Source organism: Carettochelys insculpta, chromosome 7 (assembly GCF_033958435.1).
Source record: "Carettochelys insculpta isolate YL-2023 chromosome 7, ASM3395843v1, whole genome shotgun sequence".
In the NCBI taxonomy this organism is placed as follows: Eukaryota; Metazoa; Chordata; order Testudines; family Carettochelyidae; genus Carettochelys; species Carettochelys insculpta.
Genome location: NC_134143.1, coordinates 4,699,256 through 4,714,718, shown reverse-complemented (window position 1 = coordinate 4,714,718; position 15,463 = coordinate 4,699,256). Strand labels below are relative to the sequence as shown.

The window sequence follows — 15,463 nt, the reverse complement described above, 5'->3', positions numbered from 1 at the left end:
TAAAAACCTACTTAGTAAATCGCATGTAATGTACATGCACATAACTACATAGTAAACTGCATGTAATGTTTTTCACCCACTGGTTATTAAAAATGGTTTGTGTGTTGGTCCAGAACAGACAAAATTAATCAGTTCCCTTTCAGAACTGAAAACTGACTTGGAACTACCATTTCTTCACTACCTCTCTAGAAAGGACAGAGAAGGGACACAGGAATAAAAGTCCTTCCTTTGGTAAGATTCTGCCACCACTTCTATAGGTCCCACTTTCAACAAGGAGAACTCCTCTACTCCCAGCAGTTTGTGAGAGGGAACCCCGAAAAGGGAAAGGGAAGCAGAGATGGTATTTTGGTATTGTCCTAAAGTTGAGTATCCCCACTCAAACTTCAAGACCCAGCAGTCCAAAGAAATGGCTTCCCATCTCTGAAAAATGGGGACAACAGTGTTCCCTGAAAGGAAGACTGAGGATCTGGATCCTCAGAGACTGATTCAGAGGTCATTCTCAGACATGCTGCAGGAGTTGGTGCTGAAAAGACCACTGTGAAATATCTTTGGGTATGTCTACATTATGATATAAAGTCAAAATTAACAAAGTTGAATTTATGACACTGGATTTTATAAAGTTGAAGTTGAGCGTCTGCACCTGCTCACAAAGTCAACTTAGTGCATCCCTGTTAATCACCAAAATTTGACTGTTGCAGCAGTGCATTGTGGGAATGTATTCTACACTCCCCTAAGCCCCGTTGCATTCTGGGGTTCTTTGGTGCTGCGTTACAGCAAAAAATTCCCTACAAGTGGTTGTGGGAGCATGATCTCATCTTCCCACACTTCACTGCCTTCAAAACAAATGGCCATTTTTCAGAAGCCTCTTTCCCCAATGAGATATTTTTGAGTCATCTGCATCAGGGAACTTTTAACCAAATGTGCCCCGACAACACCCACTCACCTTCCCTTTGAAGCCAAACAGCCAATTTGCAGAAGGTAATTAGGAAAAGTGGGGAATCCAAGACATCTTTGGTGTCCAGATGTTAGCACCACTCAGAAGATGAGAAGGAAAGACAGAATGCCTCACTTTCTAGTGATTAGTCTCCCTTCCCCCATTGAAAATCATGTCAACAGGCACCCGGATTACATGCTGCAACGTAGCGATGGAATGCCAAAGGACTTAGGTGCGTAGTAAAGTTATTCACTGTGTGCGAGAGGGAAGAAAGAGAGCCCAGAAGCTCCATTCACAGTGCAGCAAGCCAGGGAGCTGTCAAACCCACGTATTAGGGTGTCTGGTCTCCAGCTGTCTGTGCGATGCTGGCAGGAACCTCAGTGGTCCCCTCTGATGAAAGAACACCTGTAAAATGTCTGCCTTCAATATGGCTGTACACCTGCATTCTCCCCTCAAGGAATCTTTTGCCTGCGAATAGCAATCGTGCCTTTCCTTGTTCTGTGCCATGCTAACAGGCACCTCACTGGTCCCCTGCGGAAAGAACACCAGTGTGTTGAACAGCCACTTTGAATTCAGGTCAGCACCCAGGTGGACTTGCAAAGGACTGTGCTATGCTAACAGGTACCTCAGTTCTCCCCGGTGAAGAACACATTTCTTGGGGCAGGGCACTAGGTCAGTGAGCTATTTTCCCCTTGTGAAACTGGAGCAAGTAGGACACTGTAGAGGCTGTGCAGCTCCCTGAGCCACATGCTTTGGGAAGTGGTGGGGGGGGCCAGACCAAACCACAATTATTTGGTGGGCCAGCCCGCCAAAACCTCAGGAACCTGGGTCCCTTCTGAGGCTCCTATTAGCATGATGCAGCACCACGGTATAAGGGGGGGCCAGCCCCCAAAAATCTTTGCTGCTGGGGGAGACTTCCCTCCATGACACCCAGCCCCCAAGTTTTTCCTGCCTTTGAAGCCTTCACTGTGTGTAAGCCAGGACATGCTGTTGTCTGGAAGCATGGACCGCAATGCACAGTAGGTGCGTGTGTTTGCTGGGGAGGGGGGCTAGCCACATGGTGTGGATGCTCAGGGGATAGACCCCTGACTGAATGGCTCCTGTAAAGGAGGGGGACTGCCCCCTACAAATGTGACCCACGGAAAAGAAGTTTCTCAGCCCCTCATACAGCATGACCCCCACAGCCTAGCTGCCACGTGCTGTGCTGGGGTGGAGGCTAGCTTGCAGGACTAAATGAGTCCGTGACTCTCCTGATGGCTCCTTGCTGGAGCTCTGTAAAGTAGCTACCTGCAATCAACACACTGATGATAAATGAATTCAAAATTCTGGGGTTCCATTTCCTACTTCCTGTTCACCTGGAGCAACGACTTGAAAGGACACTTTGAAGGGCGTTGTGGGACAATTTCCAGGGCTAATAAAACTGATTTTAACCCTGGTTAATCTACACTGCTCTAGCTCAACATTGCAAATTCAATTTTTCCAGTAACTTTGTTGGAAAGCCAGCAATACAGGAGTTGGAGTTACAGACACTTAGAATTGGCTTACTGACCACTGAGGGTATAGATGGTGAGTTTATAAGATTGACCACAGAACCTTAAATTCTACTTTATGTCCTAGTGTAGACCAGCCCTTAGCGTCCTCCAAAAGGGTAAGCATCTCAGACTGCATAGGAATCGGGATTACAGAGGATTGTGCCTTCTGGTCAAGCACATCAAACCTGACCCCTTGTTTTCAGGGCTGGGTTGGCAATCAAGCATTAGATTTATCAGTGCAACAAAATCTCATATAGGCATGGGCTAAAATAAAGCCAGGAAAACCAAATTTAGACACCACGTTGGACCCAATACATAGAATCAAGCTTCACAGAAACTGAATCAGCAACGGCAAAAGGATTTCAGACATCTCTGACCAGTTAACGAACATCTTCTGAGAGAACTTACTCCTTCAGTTTCAAGTTGTCAAATAAATATGGGACTTCCTGGTCAAAGCCATTAGCATAATCGCCAGAGCTTCAGTCTGTTGCCTGCAGAGCTACATTGTGGAAAATCTTGGTGTCAAGTAGAAGAGGAAATGGAGCAGCTGAGAGCTTTTTCAAGGGATAATTACAAGGGGCACTTCCTAGAGAGAGAGAGATCTTAGAGCCCTTGGGGGGGCTTCTCTGAAAACAGAGAATCAATGTGCAGTTGCAGTCAAAAAAAAGCAAACAATGTTGGGAATCATTTAGAAAGGGATAGCTAATAAATTACTTTGCCTCTATATAAATCCATGGTATGCCTGTATCTTGAATAATCTGTGCAGATGTGTTTGTTTCATTTTAAAAAAGATATCTTGGAATTATTCCAGATAATTCCAGTTCAGAAAAGGACAACAAAAATTGTTAGATATATGGAATGGCTGCCACTAGATGAAAGACTCATAAGATTACAACTTGGAAAAGAGATGACTAATGGGAGACATGACAAAAGTCTATAAAAATCAAATGGTATGGAGAAAATACATAAAAATTATCTAGTCCTTCCTAAAACACAAGAACTAAGTTCACCAAATGAAATTAACAGACAAGAAGTTTAAAACAAATTAAAAGAAATATCTATTGCCACAATGCACAGCCAACCTGTAGAACTCCATCTGGAAATGCTGTGACAGCCAGGACTATAACAGGGTTCAAAAAAAAAAGAACTAGGTATTCACGGAGGACAGGTCTATTAGCCAGGATGAGTAGGGAGGGTGCACCTAGCTTTTGTTTGTTAGGGCTGGGAACAGGTGACAGGGGGTGGATCATTGGATGATCTCCTGTTCTGTTCTTTCCCTCCAGGGCACCTGGCACTGAACACTGACAAAAGACAAGATACTGGGCTAGATGGTGCTTTTGTCTGACCCAGTATTGCTGTTCTTAAGTTTCTAGGTCTCTCTATTAGTGACTTGAACACTATCTGACTGAACATCATAACACTTCTGATCCAGGAAAAGATCAAGAGGCTTCAATTACTTTGGAGGAAACACTGTGTGTCTTATCATTTAAAGCAGGTGTAGGACAATAGGACCCAAATCTCGCAGGGTAGACCATAACCAGAACATCCTCTACCTGGGTAAGATTTAGAGTCTAACATGGCACCAGAGGATCTAAAAATTCACACATCTGAACTCAACACCACCTGAAATAGAGGGGTGGCAGCGTGAAAGAATTGGTTCTCCTCAGGCAGACAAGTCCATGGCACCAACCTTAACCACACACACACACAAAGTGAAACTCACATATTTAACAGCACAAGTTTGGCTCTGAACAGAAGACTGCATGATGCCCGAAGCTCATCTGCAAAAAAGAAAGCATTTTGAAAGAAGAGTTCCGACAGATGCTGAAATTCGAGGCTTGCCACACAGGGAGGTTCCAAGTCAGTCAACACTCCCCTTCCCTAGAGCCTTGGGAGCAAGTCAGCTCTTTTATATGTCTAGTCAGACAGATCTGATCAGCCCAGATCCATCCAAAGAAGCAGCTGCATATTTGTTGGAGCACCTCCTTTTCTTATCGGGCAGCTTATTCAAACTGCTGAAATCACAGGCGGTGCTTTCTCCACCCAAAGAGTCTGACCTAAAATTAACGGAACATGTTACTGTTCCTTTAGAGGCACTTTACAAGCTGCGATTTTACAGTGCAGAAGACAGAAAGATATAGATGGTACTCTACCCACGTGGGGACTTGGTGCATCAGATTTATGAGAACATCCTGATGAAACAGGTACCGGAGCAGAGTTTTACTAATTTTATGCAGTTTTCCACAAGCCCTAGCAAGTATTGTAGCTGTTAGCTGAAAGCTCTTTCCTAGGGCACAAAAAGGCATGCTCATGCTCTTCTAAAGCAGAGATCACCACCTGACAAAGAAAGTCATCTCCAACCTTGGCTTGGTCAACTTATCCATCAACTTGGCAAAACCCAAGATGACCTACACTTACAGTAATGTGATAAAATAGTTGGAAAATTCAGATAAACTTCCCAGCCTAAACCTAGCTTTAAATTACACAACAATTTAAAAAACAACAAGAAGTCCTGTGGCACCTTATAGACTAACGGATATTTTGGAGCATAAGCTTTCGTGAGCAAAGACCTGCTTCGTCAGATGCATGAGTGGAGGGTTCCAGAGGAGGGTTCAAAGAGGGAGCCTCAGACCCCTGACTACCCCTCTGATATTTACAAATATTTTAGATATTGAGAATTATATTTTTGTTTAATGCAACAGAAGAAGGAAGAGGATGGCTCTGTGATTGTCCAAGATAAAGGAGAGGGAACTAAAAGACTAGTAGTTTGGTCTATTTACACAGGGCACAGATGGAACCCCAACTATTTAATCAGGAAGGTTCTACAGCCACTTGTAACTAACTGTAACAAGTTACAACTATGTAACTACTTCATGGGTATAGGAAATTATCTGGACTTGCTTCCCTGAACTTTGAACACTTTAGTACATTTGATAACAAGCTGTAGCTATTTAAGATTTGTACATGAGATTAGGGTCAGGAAGAAACCTCTCTCATAGAGCTGGAAGGGCACTTCAGAGGTCATGCAATCCAGCCCCCTGCCCTCACAGTAGGACCTATTACCACCCTGACAGATTTTTTTTTAATTTTATTTTTTTCTATTTGCCCCAGAACTCTACATGACCCCCCCTCAGGGACTGAACTCACAACCTGTTTAACAGGCCAATGCTCAAATCACTGATCTATGCCTCCCACCCGAACAAACAACAATGCTGAGGGTAAATTAGTGATGTGGAAATGTAAAACCAAGATATACAACTTACTAAAATTGTACTAGCCATACCTCTAAGTGTTTTATTTTCTTTATATGCTGCATCTCTTTGCTTATCCTTCACGCAGTATTCTTCCCCAAGGGCAAACTATTCCTTCTTACATTTGGTACAACACAACCACATTTTGAGTACTATCATAAAATCACTTTTTGCAAAATGGAAGACATTCCAAATTAATAATTTTCCCTGTGCAATATATCTTTTCCATCTGTCTGTCACTTTTGGACAGTGAGTTCTTCAGAACAGGGATGGTTACTATACTGAGTCTTACTCAGCAATAAAGATATCAGCCTTAAAAATAAATTCTCAATACAATGAACTCACTCCTAAAGGAGCTAGACATTCACATCTTCCCTTGTCTCTTTTGTAAAGGTTTTGAGGTTGACAACAACTTTGGTCATTCTTTGTAATCCACTCTTTTTCAGTCACCTTCAATTAACTCTAGGATTAGTGACTTTCCTTCCAACAACAACAACACTACAGGAAGAAAACTGTCCTTCGATTAAGAAATAACAGTCAAAGAAATGCTAGTGTCACAAAGGTCACGAAAGAAATAAAATAATCCATCAGACATCTTCTGATGACTAAAACAACGAGAAGTCCTGTGGCACCTTATAAACCAACAGATTTTTGGAGCATAAGCTTTTGTGGGCAAAGACCCATTTTGTCAGATGCATGTAGTAGAGATTCCAGCTGGAATCCACTCCATGCATCTGACGAAATGGGTCTTTGCCCACAAAAGCTTATGCTCCAAAGAATCAATTGGCCTACAAGGTGCCACAGGACTTCTTGTTGTTTTTGCAATACAGACTAGCACGGATACCAGTCTGATACTTCTGATCACTATTGCCCAGAGACAACACACCCATGGTGAAAAGCAATCTGCAGTCCATGTTAGCTTCAGCACACTAATGGCAAGCACTCCTCCAAGTCAGTACCAGTTTGACCATAACAAATGGGTCCTTGTAGATACAATGCACTGTAAACAAATATCAATGAACAATTCAGCTTCTTCCTTCATGAATTAATTCTCCATCCCAAAGCAAAACCAGACATACACAGAGGAATGTGCACATTTGCACTTCCAGAACAGGTGGTAAGAAAAAATACAATTTTCCTTTATGCCACCAAGATGTATGGTGGAAGCAAAGTTCCTTGTCAAAGAAGTGATTCAAAGTTCCTAGCCAGTACAAGGTCTCTCTCAACCCTCCATCCAAAACTTACTGATTCCCCATAAGGAAAACAATCAAATCCTGAGCTTGCAGAGACCACATGATCCAATCTTTTATCAGTGAAGACAACCCAGAACATCACTTGTTAGGGTCCCCATAAGTAACCAATAGTGTCTTTCCTAGAGTAGAACAACAAAACACACAGCATATCTAAGCAGAATCTCCTTTCCAAGAAAAAATACCTCTTGTCTTGTGACAAGTTCAGCTGCAGACGAGCCACCAGTGTTTCAGGCACTATGTTAATTAGTCATGATCTGAGCAAATTTGGCTGAAGTAATGCTTAGAACAGCAGTTGCAGCAAGAAACCCATCTCCTGTTTCGGGATTATCACTAGACAAGATGGACTAAACTCCACCATGAACTCTAGGGACTCCACACCAGCCCCAAGCCTAGACGGAGGAGGGTTGGTCAGATCTTCAGAATGAACAATGAAGGAAAAGTGAAGACCCTGGTATTTCATACAATAGACGGTTCGAATAGGAGAGGCAGACCCCACAGGGAACAGGTCAGTGATATAGTAGTTTGGTGCAGAGCTAGTCTACAGAAACTAGGCCACTCCACAGTGGACAGCGAAACATGGAAGAAAATAGTGAGGGAGGCATCGGACACCAATGGGCGCTGAGCCTGTGGTTGCTGCTGATCACGATGATGAAGATGAACTATGGGCTGGTGTTAACAAGAGTGAGATACAGTTTTGCAAATCTTCCTTACCGGAAACAAGATTTCTAAAGTTATCCACAGCAGGAAACACTTGTCAGATTTTTTTTTCCGTGACAATATTCAAAAACTCGTACCCAAGTGTTCTCACACCCCAAGAGACCAACCTGTATCCTAACCCAGAAACCAGCTCCAGAGAGGTGAAAACGCACCCAGGCAGCACAGGGCAGCCAGCCCCCGAGCGCCGCGCTAGAGCGAGCGTCTCTGGGTCCCACACGCCGGCCTCATCCCTCCCCTCCCCTCCCGGCTCACCCAACTCGGGCCTGCAGCTACCCGCGAGCAAAGGCGCTGCCAGGCCCGGACCGGGCGGGCGGCTCTCAGACACCTTCCCCAGGGCCGGCCCCGGGATTACGGGCCTTCGGCAGGCGGTCGCGCGCAGCCAGTCCGTCGTCAGCGCGGCGGACAGCGTCCCGGAGGGCGACCGGTGGCGGCCCCTCGGCACGCGGGGCCGGGCCTCATCACCGGAGCCGCCTGATCGCCCCCCAGAGGAAAGACCCCAGGCCGGAGTCTGCCCCACTCACCGGCTGCTCCGACTCGGCCCTCCCGGCGTTGCCGCACCGGCTGCACTCCACCGCCTGGCCCGCTTCCGGTTCCCGGCCTGCCGCTCCCACCGGAAGTGCCCTTCCCCCGCCTGTTCGCTGCCACGTCCTCACTCGCGGCCAACCCCCGGCGGCCGCGAGGCCCAACCTCCGAGGACCCGGATGTTGCGCAGACGCCGTGGCGCCGCGGCTGCCGGGTACCCCTCCCTGACGTTGACGTCACACGCCCGCCTGGTCTCTCCCGCCGGACGCCCATGTTCATGACGTCACGGGGAAACGGCGTCGAATCAGCGATCCCCGTGGATGGACCCGCTGGCGCTACAAGCTGCTCATTCATTGGGCCACAAAGCGGGGTCACCAGGCAGCCGGACAGTGGGGTCCGCTCGCCCTAGGGATCAGCCGCTGGGGGTGGAGGCCGCCAGCCAGTGGGGGGGCCGCAGACTAGGCACGTAAAAACGTCCACGCCGGGTCAGACCAACGGTCGTGCCAGCCCAGTATCCTCTTTGCTGACAGTGGCCAACGCGGCTGTCCCAGAGCGCGTGGACCCAACAGGGAACCTCAAGCGACCTCTCTCCTGCCAGCCATCGCCCGCCTCTGACAGGCAGCAGCCAGGGACACCATCCCTCGCCCGGGCTAACAGCCGTTAATGGACCTAACCGCCATGAATTCATCTGGCTCTTCTCTGAACTCTCTTTCAGTCCCAGCCCTCACAGCCTCCTCTGGCGAGGAGTTCCGCAGGTTGACTGTGCGCTGCGTGAAGAGGAACTTCCTTTGATTGGTTTTAAACTTGTTGCCCATTAACTTCATTTGGTGTCCCCTAGTTTTGACATTATGAGAACAAGTAAATAATTGTTCTGTTGCCTCCTTCTCAAGGTGGCACAGTGGCAGTTCGTGCCCGGTATGCAACGCTGGCCCAATAACACACCGAGAGTGGAAGAAGAATCTTTATTTGGCATGCCAAATAAGGCACAGGGGGATTTCTCCTCAAAGCCTGCGCGCCTTGCAACAAGAGATGAGCAATACTTATACCTCTCTCCTCCTTTGTTCATCCCCCCCTCCTAACAAGCCAGGGGAGAGTTTCTCATCATTCCCTTATCCACTCCTCCAGTTCAAACTGAATTCCTGCTGCTCATGACATTCCGCTCTGGTAATTCCCTATTAATCAGGAGGTAAAGTACCAATAGATTATTAACAGAATATAAACTACAGGGAGGTAGAGTTATTCGGTCGTATAGGATATGAACAGGATTTCAGTAACAAAACAATGCTGAATTTCATGAGAAAATTAAGGAGGATTCACTAACAATGCTAAATACAATATTGAACCTCATGGGAACATCAGTAAGCATTCATTTACAAAACAACGTTTCTGTGAGTACAGAATATAACAACATTTCTCCCCTTTGAGAATACTCAAGATAATACTCAAGATGTCCCATATTGAGTCTTCTCATGGGGGGGAAATGTTGGCAGGGGAAACGTTGTTATATTCTGTACTCATAGAAATGTTGTGTAAATGAATGCTTACTGATGTTCCCATGAGGTTCAATATTGTATTTAGCATTGTTAGTGAATCCTCCTTAATTTTCTCATGAAATTCAGCATTGTTTTGTTACTGAAATCCTGTTCATGTCCAATACGACCGAATAACTCTACCTCCCTGTAGCTTATATTCTGTTAATAATCCATTGGTACTTTACCTCCTGATTAATAGGGAATTACCAGAGCGGAATGTCATGAGCAGCAGGACTTCAGTTTGAACTGGAGGAGTGGATAAGGGAATGATGAGAAACTCTCCCCTGGCTTGTTAGGAGGGGGGATGAACAAAGGAGGAGAGAGGTATAAGTATTGCTCATCTCTTGTTGCAAGGCGCGCAGGCTTTGAGGAGAAATCCCCCTGCGCCTTACTTGGCATGCCAAATAAAGATTCTTCTTCCACTCTCGATGTGTTATTGGGCCAGCGTTGCATACCGGGCACAAACTGCCACTGTGCCACCTTGAGAAGGAGGCAACAGTTCCTTGTTCACTTTCTCCACACCATTCATAATTTTATATAACTATCATATCCCCCCTTAGTCTCCTCTTTTCTAAAATGAAAAGTCCTAATCTCTTTAATATCTCTTCACAGGGGACTCCTTCCAAACCCCTTATAATTTTAGTTGCCCTTTTTTGAACCTTTTCTAATGCCAATATATCTTTTTTGAAATGAGGAAACCCACTTCTGCAAGCAGTATTCAAACTGTGGGTGTACCATAGTTTTATGTAAGGACACTAAGATATTGTCCATCTTATTTTCTGTCCCTCTTTTAATGATTCCTAACATCCTGTTTGCTTTTTTGACTGCTGCTGCATACTGCATGGATGTTTTCAAAGAACTATCCACAATGAGTCAAAGATCTCTTTCCTGATGAGTTATAGGTAAATTAGCCCCCTATCATACTGTATGTATAGTTGGGGTTATTTTTTCCAATGTGCATTACTTTACATTTATCTACATTAAGTTTCATTTGCAAACATATGGAGAGATACCTATCTCATAGAATGGAGAGGGATCTTGTGAGGTCATTGAGTCCAGTTCCCCTGCACTCACAGCAGGACCTATCACCATCCCTGACAGTTTATTTTAAAAAAAATATTTGTATCTATTTGCCCCAGATCCCTAAATGGCTCCCTCAAAGGCTGAACTCACAACTCTGGCTAGTGCTCAAGGCACTGAGTTCTCCAGTGCTGCTGGCAGCTTGGGAAAGCTGCACACGTGCCCATTTTCAGCCAACTCCACTCAATCAGTCCAAATATCAGTTTCTCCACACTCCATGAAACCAGGGAGGATTTCAGCATGTTTTAAAACAAGGGTCCCATCTACACTTGGCTCCTTAGTATGATTTATAGCTGCAAACACTTCTGGGGAGGGGAAGGAGAAACTGAGATGGCATACTGTCCTACACAAACACGCTTTTTGATACTCTAGTGATGTCTCTTTTATAGCAGCCACAGGTTCTTTACATTCTCGCAGCTTTGTATAGCTGTAAAGTAAAGGAGAGGGAGAGACTGAAAACCTGTAATAGAAGGCTCTGGCAAGCCAATAGGAGGCTTAAGAGGTAGCTGGTATAAGACTGGGAGAAAAATCCCAAATAGGAGCTGAGGAGGTTCAGACCTTGCCAAATTAGATCCCATATGTGCTTCAATTTACAGCCCCCATGGCTCAGTAATCCCTTTAAAGAAAACATCCCCCTTTGGGCTACAAACTCTTATGCAGGCCTGCCAACAGGACAGGAGGAAGAGTGACAGTTGAACTGGGTCTGGGAGATTCAGGGGCACCTGTGCTCTCACAATCTGGCAGCCCTCCTGTCAGAAGGGCAGCAGGCAGCCCAGGGCTCCGCCCCTTCTGCCTGAGGCCCTGCCCTTTCTGGGGGTACAGAGCAGCACACGCCTCACTGCACTTTGCCCTGGGGCCCATCGTGACTGTTGGTCCCGCTGCCCTTTTTGTGCAATGCTCAGGAACATCTGTACTCTGAACAATGGCCCCATGGGCTCTTCATTTCCTGAGTTTTCAGGCACACACATACCTCAGCCTCCCTTGTAGGCTCATTCTAGGGTTGTTGAGGGGTCCACTCGGTCTCCAGTGGAGGACAGAGTAACCCCAGGGTTGTTCTTATTTATGATTAGTCTGCTCATGTCCCTCTAGGGCTGGGTCTACACATGCCCCTTCCTTTCGAAAGGGGCACGTTCATGAGCAGGTTCGAAAGATGCTAATGAGGTGCTGCAATGAATATGCAGCACCTCATTAGCATAATGGCAGCCACGAGCGAACAGTTTACCAGTGATGCTTAGGAGGGAGATTCCACTGTAATTGTTGCGGTCGCTTCTGTCTCCTTTGTTCTTATACCAGGTTACAATGTTAGCGTTGCACATAACCTGTGGAACCTCTCCCTCTCTCCAGCACAGGCACAGTAGCTCATGTAGGGGTTCCAGGAGAGTGTCTGTGGCACACTTGTTTACCTCTGGTGGTATACCATCCTGTCCCGGGGCCTTTCCTACTGCAATGCTGTTGATGGCTTTCTTCAGCTCATCCACAGTTGGTTCCTGGTCCAGTTCATCCATTACTGGTAGGAGCTCGACAGCATCGAGGGCTGTATCAGCCACAATGTTCTCGCGTGAGTACAGCTCAGAGTAGTGCTCGACCCAGCACTCCATCTGTTTGGCTTTGTCAGCAATGACTTCACCAGATTTGGATTTCAGAGGTGCCATCTTGTTCTGGGTGGGTCCTAATGCCTTCTTGATGCCCTTGTACATTCCCCTGAGACTACCAAAGTCAGCACTGGTCTGGATGCTGCTGCATAGCTCTAGCCAGTAGTTGTCGGCACAGTGCCTGGCTGTCTGCTTAACTGTTTTTCTGGCTGCTCTGAGTGCTTGCAGGGTACTCCGGCTTGGTAAGTGTTTGTACTCCAGGAGTGCAGCGTGCTTCTTTTCGATGGCTGGAATCATCTCATCGGAGTTAGCTTCAAACCAGTGTTTCTGGCTCTTCTTCCAAACACCGACAAGGCCGTGTTGTAAATTGTATCCCTCAGATGCTGCCATCTGGATGTCACATTGGCAACCCCAGGGCTGCTGCGCAGATTCTCCTCGAGGATCTCTCTGAACTTTTCGGCTCTCTCTGAGTTTGTTGTCTTTCTGGCATCAATGCGGGGCCTTCCAGTTGGTTTAGAGTTGTACAGCTTCTTGGGAAACACCTTGAGTTTGGAGCAAACTAGCGAGTGATCTGTATTGCAGTCAGCACTATGATAGCTGCGTGCCAGAAGGACATTTTTGAGGTTATCACGTCTAGCGATGACCACGTCTAGTTGATGCCGTGTTTCGAGTGTGGGTGTCTCCATGACACTCTGTGCTGTGGCTTGGTTTGGAAAAATGTGTTTGTGATGCAAAGATTATGGTTCATGCAAAGTTCGAGAAGATGCTGTCCATTTTCATTCATTTTTCCCACACTGAAGTGGCCTAAGCAGGAAGACCATGAGTCACGATCGGCTCCAACTCTTGCACTGAAGTCACCCAAAATGTACAGTTGTTCGCGAGCAGGTATTTGCGCTATGGCAGCACTAAGCACGTCATAGAACTTGTCTTTTACTTCCGGTGCAGCATACAGGGTTGGAGCGTAAGCGCTGATCAGGTGGACAGGACTGGCGCAAGTTTGAAGTATGACCTGAAGGAGTCTTTCTGATCTGCCCATGACTAATTCCACCATTTGTAGAAGGGTGTTTCTGATGGCGAAGTCAACACCATGCTCCCTGGGTTCTTCTTGGGCTTTACCCTGCCAGAAAAAGGTGTGGTTCTTTTCCTTTAGAGATCCCGAATCTGCAAGTCGCGTCTCTTGCAGAGCAGCAATGTCGACTTGGAGCCTCTTCAGTTCCTCATTGATGACATCAGTCTTTCGGGTGTCGCTGATGTCCGGAAGATCTTCAGTCATACCGGTCAGCATGGACCGCACATTCCAGCAAGCAAGCTTAAAACTTTGATGGTTTCCTTTTCTTGTTGATTTTCTTATTGGTTTGCCTGGTCCTCAAATTCCAGTCACTTGTCAGGTTTGGGAACCTTAAGCCTCACACACCCAGTGAGGCAGGTGAACTGTGGCGGGACAGTACCCTACTGGCTGGGGGCTGCCCAGCTTGAGGCGGGCAGTGACTGTCCAGTGAGATGCGATGATCTCTCCCACCGTCGAAGGCAACCCCTGGCGCTCGTTCTCTATGCCAGTCGAGCTAGAGCTTATAACCGGTATCTGTTACCTCCTGTTTTGGTTCAACGCTGTTAAATGATGCTGGAGTACCTCTCCAGGAGCGAGCCTGGGCAATTTTTTGGGACCCTGGGCTGCCCAGACGCCAGTGTTCGCCTCTCGGCTTTACTGTTATAGTCCAAAGGAGAGGATAACCTCTATGTCTGTACCAGCTCAGGTGCAGGAGTTGCTGGGTCAATGCCAAAAGTTGGCACAGAACCGCCTTAGGACACCCCCCTGGATTTTCTGTCAGGGTTTACTCCCTTAGCCTTGCTCCTTCCCAGGATAACCCACAAGGCAGTGGGGCAGCCTAGGTGTATGTCTACAGTAATGAAAAATGCACAGCTGGCACTTGAGCTGTCTTGAATTCAGTAGGCTAAGGGGCTGTCTAACTGTAGTGTAGGTATCTGGGTTCTGCAGCCAGTGCTCTAGTGTCCTGCAAGGTGGGTGATTGAGCCCCAACAGCTGCACTGCAGTTAAATAGCACAAGTCGGCTCACGTGGGCCAGTTATGGGTGTTATATCCTCACAGTGGGGGCTGGTGGAGCTGAATTGCGCTATTCCCCAGGCTGCCTACTTGAAGGGTCATGGCTGCGACTGCCAGTGATCCTCTCCACCTGTGACTTAGCCATGCCCCTGGTGCTTCAGGATCTGAATTAATGAGAGGATGATAATGATGAGATTTCATAAGGTGTTGATGGGAATAGAGTTGTAAGAAAACCCATGCAGGAAACTTAAGTGAGAAAGCTGAGGCACAAGGGCAGTCCCAATTAGATCTCTGCTTAAATACAAAATCTCTATCTGCATCTACATCCGTATCTGCATAAATGAGCCAAGGCTATCTGCATTCCGATCTACTGGTACAGGTACCTACACATGTAAAGTGGGTATCTGTGGATTTGGAGGTCTCTAGTTCCTCTCAGTTACAGAAGGCAGATTCCAGCACCACAAAGAATCATTATAGCTGGCAGCTTCCGTAGCTGCAATGGGTGCCCAGGACATCTTCCATGCCTTGGCAGGCATTCTGTACCCCACAGTGCGCTGCTGAGCCACGTTCATGGCAGTGGAATCACAGATCAGTTTCTTTTCCCCAGTCCAGCAGAACAGCCTTCTCGTGCCAGAGAAAGGTAACTTCCCTGTCTCACTGAGGGTGAAAGACACATCGGCTATCCTCATTGAGGAGCAACAGAGAGAAAGCTTAGAACCTGATCTGTGCAGATAATTGCATCTAGGCTGTATCTACACTTGGGGTGTGTCTACACGTGCACAGTATTTCGAAAAGACCGGCCCTCTTTCGAAAGCGTGAAGGGAACGTCTACATGTACCATGAACTCGTTCGATGTGAAATCGAAGGAACGCAGCCCAGACATCGAAAGCTGGACCCCGATCCCGCATGGGAAAAGTGCCACCCGTCGAAAAACAACATTGAAAGAAGTCACGTGTAGACGTGCCACAGCCCGTTCTTTCGAAAGAGG

The 15,463-nt window shown here is 46.8% G+C and overlaps 1 protein-coding gene across 3 annotated transcripts in view; it reads right to left on the bottom strand.

Moving 5' to 3' along the window:
• Positions 1 to 8,315, bottom strand: part of SEC24C (SEC24 homolog C, COPII coat complex component) — a 65,980-nt gene extending 57,665 nt beyond the window's left edge. For all 3 annotated transcript variants that reach the window (XM_074999734.1, XM_074999735.1, XM_074999736.1), the window contains exon 1: positions 8,209 to 8,315. The gene's annotated coding sequence lies outside the window, so the exon portion shown is untranslated. The remainder of the gene's footprint in view (positions 1 to 8,208) is intronic.
• Positions 8,316 to 15,463: the final 7,148 nt, after the last annotated feature.